General features: G+C 41.7%; 1 long non-coding RNA gene across 1 annotated transcript; it reads left to right on the forward strand.

Moving 5' to 3' along the window:
• The first annotated feature begins 1,539 nt into the window (after window positions 1-1,539).
• Window positions 1,540-7,613, forward strand: LOC119853752. The gene is made up of 6 exons (XR_005292202.2): window positions 1,540-1,660; window positions 2,156-2,285; window positions 3,924-4,019; window positions 4,138-4,277; window positions 4,707-4,815; window positions 6,542-7,613. It is a non-coding gene; the product is annotated as an uncharacterized LOC119853752 (long non-coding RNA).
• Window positions 7,614-8,882: the final 1,269 nt, after the last annotated feature.

Raw genomic sequence — 8,882 nt, forward strand, 5'->3', positions numbered from 1 at the left:
GGGATTTCTTCAATTCCCTGAGGGCCGAAATAGATGTATCAATATTTACCCTGCCCTTTTTATTAGAAATATTTTAAATCCACATTCGAGAGACCTAAACTGAACTATTTTACATGACAGTGACTTAGCTTAAGGTAAAGAAAGGGTTTAAAGGAGCTATTGCGACAATCTTTGGGTCGCATACACACAGACATCAATATAAGTACACAAATAAAACAAAAAGAAAAGGAGGACTTGTGGCACCTTAGAGACTAACAAATTTATTTGAGCATAAGCTTTCCTGAGCTACAGCTCACTTCGTCGGATGCATTCAGTGGAAAATACAGTGGGGAGATTTATATACACAGAGAACATGAAACAATGGGTGTTACTATACACACTGTAACGAGAGTGATCACTTAAGGTGAGCTATTACTACTGTCGTTACAGTGTGTATAGTAACACCCATTGTTTCATGTTCTCTATGTATATAAATCTCCCCACTGTATTTTCCACTGAATGCATCCGACGAAGTGAGCTGTAGCTCAGGAAAGCTTATGCTCAAATAAATTGGTTAGTCTCTAAGGTGCCACAAGTCCTCCTTTTCTTTTTGCGAATACAGACTAACACGGCTGCTACTCTGAAACAAATAAAACAGGAATTGCTTCACTATCCCATTCAGATTTCAAACACCCACAAGACGGGAGTATGAACCCCTAACTCTCCCTTTGACAGAGCTAATGAGAAGCGTACAGAATGAACAAACAGCAGCAGGGCGCTTGCAGGATTTCTCTGACAGTCCACAGAGTATATTTATAACAGGGAAAGAAAACCAAGGGCTTTTCTGTGAGTCATTGATACAGAAGGCGAGTAAACCGCCCTAACACAGTATCACACTTCTGTTATCGTTGACCGCTTGATTGAAGCACTCCTCACTGGTTTACGTATTTGAGATTTATTTTATTCCTGTTACTGCATGGACATTGATTTATATTCCAGAAGTGCCTTAGCTCTGAAATGCATTACATACAATCGTGAAGCTGTATATGCAATAAAAGTGACCTCTTTAGTAGTTTCCCAACCTACTCCCTACCTAGAGCCTTTAAAAAGAAATACAATACAATGGGTTATCGTGGTGGCTCTCATTTCTGATTTACAATTAGCAAGCTTTTGTTATTTACTATTATATATTAACATTCTATACACGTGTTGGTTCAGTATGTATTAAGACATTAATCCAATCGATTTTCTTTGAGCGCAATGAGCTCGTTTCAATGAATTTTCTGTTCCTTTTTTTTAAAAACGTTGCGGGTGCGCACGTATTTGATATGGAGGAGTAATTAAATACATGACTTCGCTCGGACAGGCGCGCGTGATATCCCATCTTGCTGACGCTATGGGCCCAATCTTGAAGTAATTGGACCAGATCCTGCACTCATGGAAGTCAATGGCAAAACTTCCATTGTCTTTAATGGGAACAGGTGCAAGGGGCGGGGATAAATGCTGGTTAGCAACATCTGAGCCAACTCCGCATCCCAAAAAGGTCACACACAAACCTGGCCTGAAAGGGTTGTGCAACCGGGGCATTCCGTCACCAGCCCTAGCTGTGAGGATGGGGGTAAGGTGCCCATAGATGTTTGAGAAAAAAATACGCGTGGAAAGGCGTGTTGAGATTTAGCTGGTAAGGGAGGCTTCCTTTTCAGTATCTAGTGAAAAAGGAATGTTCCCAGATACTTATGTAACTGGCAGACCCCAAGATCTTTCCTTTCCTTTTCCGGTTACCAAATCTACTGCTTCAGGAACTCTTGGAGTTTGGGGGGACTAGTTCCTTCCCACGCGCTGTTAATAAAGTTAATGAGGGCCATCAGAGTCAGTAACCGCAGTTTAATGGCCCCCTACTTAAGAGACAAGATTGATAGATTAAATAGCAATTCAATCACCTTCCATATCCAAGACCCCCTTCTGGGAACTTGACAGCTAGTTTCGATTGGTGCTAAAAGTGTCGGTGGTGCTGGAGACTCTGGGTTTGGGAGCTCGGTGTGCGCGGGGCGGGTGGGAAGCTGGTTCACGCAGCTCCATTGGGTGTATTGTGGCGGGTGTTTGAGGGTCTAGACCAGAATCCCCAACGTGTGTGGGGAGCCAGTCAGGGGTTGATTGTTTCGTCTTTTGCTTCCAGGTAAGAGACTTAGAGCAACGAAGCAAACTGCTGGAGGCCGAGCTCGAAGCCCTGCGGTGGCCTGGGAGATCTGTATCGAGAGCGGCTGCTGAAGCTGTGCAGAACCAGGGACCTTAGGAAAGTGCACAGGGTAATAGCCCTGCGCCACAGCCCAGCCTACTGTATCACAACACACGAGTCTCCCACAGCCACTGGGGAGCACCACAGCAAGCCACACTGTCCTTCCCCCATCTGGCAGGTTTCAGAGTAGCAGCCGTGTTAGTCTGTATTCGCAAAAAGAAAAGGAGGACTTTTGGCACTTTAGAGACTAACAAATTTATTTGAGCATAAGCTTTCGTAAGTGAGCTGTAGCTCACGAAAGCTTATGCTCAAATAAATTTGTTAGTCTCTAAGGTGCCACAAGTACTCCTTGTCTTCCCCCATCTGTCTGTATCCACCTATTGACCTGCTTATACATACATAGATTGTGAGCCATTTGGAACAGGGAGTGTCTTTTTGTTCTGTGTTTGTACAGCACCTAGAGAGTTACCCACACACACCTTCTGGGTGTGGTGTTCTGTCCCCTCTAATGGCACCCAGATCACCTAGAGAGACAGAGATTAAGGAGTCTGCTCTACAGCCTTAGCTAACAGGCAGTTGGCTTTTAGCTCATGCAGTGGAGGCTCATGCACTAAGCTCCAGAGACCCCCAAGGTTCCATCCCGCCCTGGTCGACTGGGGTGTGTTGGTATTACACTAGCACAATGGGGTCAGCAATCTTGGTCCATGACTGTGGCTCCTATGCACTACAGTAATACGTACAAGGGTGCACCACACCCAGGCAGGGCAGCACCAAAGTGCTCCACACAGGACCATATTATATCATGCCTCTGTGTCCCATCCACACAAGAACATGTCACAATGGTGCCACACCCACAGCAATGCACCACAGAATGCCACCGTGTAAAATGCCCAGGAAAATATACCCTGTCACCACACAACAGTGCTTCTTCACACAGTACTGTAGGTGCAACACCACACTAGACCATGCCACAGGACAGTTGATACACCACAGCTACAACACACACAGAACCACACAGAAAGCCACCCCTCCCATATACAAAGGACACTACAGTACTTTGCACCTTCCTGATTGCACCATCACCACTGGAGAGAAAGTGGGGCCTACCCATCCCTCAGTATGTCACAGGCCACCTACTGCACCACTGCTTTCCCTGCGGCTTGGGTATCAAAGGATTCATCAGTCCTTGAAAAGCCTATTAGCAGTGGCTGCCAAGGAAGCTGTGGCCGACCAGCTGCAGTCCATAAAGAAACGTGCCTTTGAAGGGAGGAAGAAAGTGGAGAAGAGAATTGAAGCTTTTAGCCCTGTAGGACTGAGTTTATAACTAAGCAAAGCAGATGCAGTTTCATGGAATGCAAACTATACTCTGCATTGATCCTATCGTGCACTGAAACAATATACCGATTTGGGATCATTCTCATCCTGATATTAGTGCGACCCGAAGCCAGCCGTTCTGGCGACACAAAATGGCAAAGGACAGAAAGGGGGTGGAGGGAGAGAGAGAAATTTTTTTATGAAGATTATTTCATCTGTTCAGCCATTCTGTCACATACGTTTTATTTCAGAGTGTGCTGTGAATGGTTTCAGAGGAAACCATTCTATGCCCACAGAGTGGAGTTCGAAAAGCTAGTATTGGTGTTAAATGTGAAATCCTTTGCTAGATCTTTATTTTATATGTATGCCTATTTATGTATTTATTTAATTGAAGGATATGGAGGCTGTCACTTCAGCTCGCATCTCCCTGGAGAAACAGCTGGATAATCTGGAGGCTGAAATTGCATTCCTGCAGAGAGTACACAGCGAGGTTAGATTTAGAGTTTTGTACGTCTATTTGTCTTAAACATCACTTTCCAATCCTTCTGTTCTGGAAGCTCTGCAGAAGTATCGCATTATTTACCATGTACTGTGTGTGTTTCTGTCAGAATAGGCAATCGAAGATTTGATGAAACAGAGCTACAGTGCTTCAGCGCGTGTTGATGTCTCCTGCTCAATCCCAGACCTGGCTCCTGCTCTGAGGGACATTCAGATAGAGTCTGAAGGAATTGCAGCCAAGAACCTGCAGGTAAAATTATACTTCATCGGATCTGCAAAATGAAATTATCTGTCAGCCTTTCCTGATAAAAAAAAATCCTTGTTCATGACAAACACGTTTAACATATTTACTATGCCATCTCTAGAAACAAACATCCACAATATAGACAGATATCTTCATAAGAGAAATATTTCTCCTACTACACATGCCACAAAAGGCATAGAAAGGCATGGAGGGAGAGTCTACGTTCAATGGCTGTACACTGCAAGATTAATTTTAAAATTACAAGTACATTTTGCGTATTTACTTACTTATCTATAGCCCTCCACACAATAGTTGGCAATATTCCCATTACTTTAAATATATTTATGTATTAATAAAATAACTGAAACACATATTTTCTTTCATATCTGACTATAAATATTCATGTTTGCCATATTCCGTTTAATTTCCCCCCAGGAAATAGACGAATGGTACAAAACCAGATTTCTTGACTTTAATCAACCTTCCACAAAACATGCCGAGAATTTGAGACGTTCAGGAAGAAATAGGGAACTGCAAAAGAAGTGTAAGTGGATTTGAAAACCCCTTCCAGCTTATGTTATGTCACTTCTAATGCAACCCTTTGTTCTGATTTCACTAAGTTAGGTAATGTGACAGTCGTCTGATATTTTCAGACTGATTTTCCAGTAATGGTGGTCTTTTAGGCTATATTTGCAGGGAGGGAGGTGGACTGGAGGAGTGGTGACTCTACATATGACCCCATGTCAAACCGGCAGAAAGCATACATGAATAATATTTTATATAACTTCGGCTACTTATTAATTCCCACATCTGAAATCAACGTGTAGGTCGGTTCAGATCATCTGAAAAATGACTGACAGGGTTAGAAGACAGTTAATTTGCAATAGAACATGTCTTGTTTGGAAGAAAGTGACACTTCTAAAGACAGACAGGTCCTTGGTGTGGCCTATAGGTGCCATTCGGGGTAGATTTATTAAGCTGTGAAAAACCCAGTGAAGTAGCAGTTGCTAGTGAAGTCCACACTTTAATTTCCAGCATAAGGACAAATACTAAGGTAAGTGTCAGAGACTGAGGTGTTATTAAAAGTTACTATCTTACAGATAGCTAGATCCCTTTGACAGGTAGGGTTAGGGTACAAAATCCAAACCTCCTTCCTAACCCACATTTAAAATCAACCAAGCGGCAAACCTCCAACACAATAATTTATTATTTCAAAGGATTTACATTTCTAGGCCCAGAGACTCTTACACTTTATTTACCACACCTCCTCCCAGTAAAACCTTTGCAACAGACAGAAATGCAATATCGAATTCAAGTCAATGCATTTTCTTCTGATTTCCACATATTTTGGCCAGATAGGGACATATTCAATTTTCCGAGGCTTAGGTACACTTATATTAAGTGTATGTTTGATACAAAGTGGGTATGCCCAGTTCTAGCATAGAATATGGGGGATGCAGACATGCAGGATTAAGTGCAGCACAAACTGTTCATATTGAGCAGGTGTTTAAATTGACCTCAACCTCTTCCTTGCAGGGGAGGTTCATTTTGAAGAGGATTTTTTATTACGGTATGGTGCAGCTTTATTAAAATCGAAATCTGTGGTGGCACTGGAAACTTTTCTCATTTCTGTCCAAAACCATTTCAGTTCTTGGGATACTTGTGGAGATAAAAGACAAGATTTCAAGGCTCAAAGCCTGGTCCCATTAAGTCCATGGGAATTTTGCCTGTGACTTAAATGAAGCCAGGATTTCATGGCAGGAGTGAACAGATCCGTGATTTCTCATTGCACTCTTCTGGTGCTACAGATTAAAGCCCTTAAAACAGAAATGCAGCATTAGGGATTCAGATCAAGCAAATCCAAGAGAAATACACCGAAGTTACTGAAGAATTACAGGCAAGCTATATCTCGTAGGTTTTAATTTAATTTTTTTCCTCTTTGCAAATATTGAATTAAGCCAATAGGTAAACTAGGCCAATATAAAAACTATCCTGAATTTTAATTATTAGGAGCCATCTTTTGGAGTAGGCAGTCACTAGACTTATATACACGTCCTTCGACCGCCTTGTAGATCTTTGAAAAGCAGGAAACCTGGCACACCTTTCTCTGTCCTGAGTTATTTTTGCTAATCCTTTCTGCAGTTAACAAGAATTCTTCACACAGTACCCTTTGCACAGCTCACTCCGGCATGTTAACACCCTAGACCGGCTTTTGATTAATTGCTTTCTTTGGATGCGATCAGACGAAAGATGTGTGTTGATCTTTTCAGGAGAAAACACAAACACTGCAAGAGGAACTGAAATCAATGAAGGAGAAAATTGCCCTCCATCTGTGTGACTAGCAAAATCTCCTGCACGTGAAAAAATGGCTTTGGACGTTGAGATCGCCACATATAAGTTATGGTGCTGATGAAGAAGCAGATTTATGCCAGATTCACACGTGATCCTCGTTCGCTTGTTTGTGCTTTCTTTGGCTTTCGGGGTCTCCTTCATTCCACAGTCTCTCTCAATGCTAGGTGCTTTTTGGTTTTTTTAAGGAAGCTGATTGAAAGTGAGGATAGAAGAACTGGTGACCTCTCTGAGTGGGCTCCATCTCATAGGCAGGATGACAGGCCATGGGCAGGGCAGTACCATTGAAAACATTGCCGAAGGTCAGGCTGAGCCTGTAGATATCACCCTCAGCAAACCTGTGCTTATCAGGTAAAGGAGCCATTTCCACCTGGATAGGGACAGATAGGAAAAAGATATGACAAAAATGCAAGGGAATAACAGAAACTTTGAGATTCACAGGGATGGGGGAAATCGTGTGTAATTATTGGGAACCACACTCTTCAATGTACTATTTTCTCTCACAAGCCGAAGTAATGACTGATCGAAGTTCTAATGTAACATGCCCCGAGAATAATCCACTCAGGCTTGCACTATATGTATTTAAAAGTATTTCTGACCCTGTATCTTCAGCTGAATTTGCACCATTCCTAGTGCGTTGGCACAGTGTAGGAAGTCGTGTCTGTGATTTGCACAGGGGTTATTACTGCTTCATTAGTACCTTTGAATATTCATTATTTTTGCCCCGCCGGTTTTCATTCATTACTAGTATCTTCCCCTTAAAACAGTTGAAACAGAAAAGCATAATCCAGGAAGACACCCGAAAAGGATGCTAAGGATTACTGGTGCTACTGCTGCTGAGAGCTAAGAAGAATACATCACTATGATAATTTGCTTGGGATCAAAGAAAAGAGAGTCAAATGCCACACGCTTCAATCTTTCTAACTTTAGCGCCTTTAGTCAAACCGCATTTCCAAACTATGCATGGTTTTTAAACCTGGTTTGTCGCTTTTATTAAATTAAAAAAATTATGAGCATGTATTTTTTGCCTGAGTTGGTCCCCTTTTCTTCTGCTCTGTTTAATGATTACCCAAAGCAAGGCATTATGCATTATTTCGCAAAGGTATTTGTTAGCCTTTAAAGGACCTGACAGTGGGTATAACATTTTGCATCTCTGAAACATTTACTAGTAACCTTTTTTCAAAGTTTCAGAGTAGCAGCCGTGTTAAGCCGTGTTCTTTTAGCAAAAAGAAAAGGAGGACTTGTGGCACCTTAGAGACTAACAAATTTATTTGAGCATAAGCTTTCGTGAGCTACAGTCATCCGATGAAGTGAGCTGTAGCTCAGGAAAGCTTATGCTTAGATAAATTTGTTAGTCTCTAAGATGCCACAAGTCCTCCTTTTCTTTTTTCCAAGAAGTGTCATGTGGTAAAATCTAATCTTATAAGAAGTTTTCCATCCCGAAAAAATCTCCAACCTTGCTGAAGATAAATGAATAGAAAACAGAGGAACATGTTAATTAATTAGATCTTGTATAGATCACGCTTGAAGAAAAATTTTTTACAAAAGAAGACCTGACTTTGCCGGAATAATTTTCATTCCCATCTATTAAAAATGATTCGGCTCTAAACTAGAAGCTAGAAGTTATGTTTTTTAGCGGGGCCCTATTATTTTTGTATTTTATGTTTTCTAATCTAGATCGCTACACAGCCACTCTCACACGTATTAAGAGAGAGAAAATGATTTTGACTCAGCTGTTTGCGATTTCATGGAAAGGATTGTTAAGAAACTCTCCTCCTAACATCACACCAAACTTGAAACATGTCTCTCAAACACAAAACAGCGCCTAAATCAAAAGCTTCTTTTCAGCTCCATTTCTGAAAGGTTCACTCAGGGTGAATTATGATTTATTCCAGAGAAAATAAACTGCTCTGGTTAAAAAAATGCCTCCCCACTCGCAGAAAGCCGGGGAGAATTATAAGGGGTCACCACATCACCAGAACGGTCGGTACAGTATAATTCTAATAATACACTTTCCACACAGACATGCTTATTTGCGCCAAATCCAGGCTATTCGACAACAGTTTCGAAGTTACATCTCAAGACAAATCGGAGTATTGTATCCCTTTCTTACAAAGGTGACGTGCTATGTTCTGAGCAATACAAGCATGGCAGTAAAGCCTATTTCCGTTTTGGCAGGCTATTGTTTAGTGCCAACAGAGCCCGGGGTGAAAATGTACCTTTATTTCTTTACTGAACATCGGATCGATCTACGTATGTTCC

Source organism: Dermochelys coriacea, chromosome 3 (assembly GCF_009764565.3).
Source record: "Dermochelys coriacea isolate rDerCor1 chromosome 3, rDerCor1.pri.v4, whole genome shotgun sequence".
In the NCBI taxonomy this organism is placed as follows: domain Eukaryota; kingdom Metazoa; phylum Chordata; order Testudines; family Dermochelyidae; genus Dermochelys; species Dermochelys coriacea.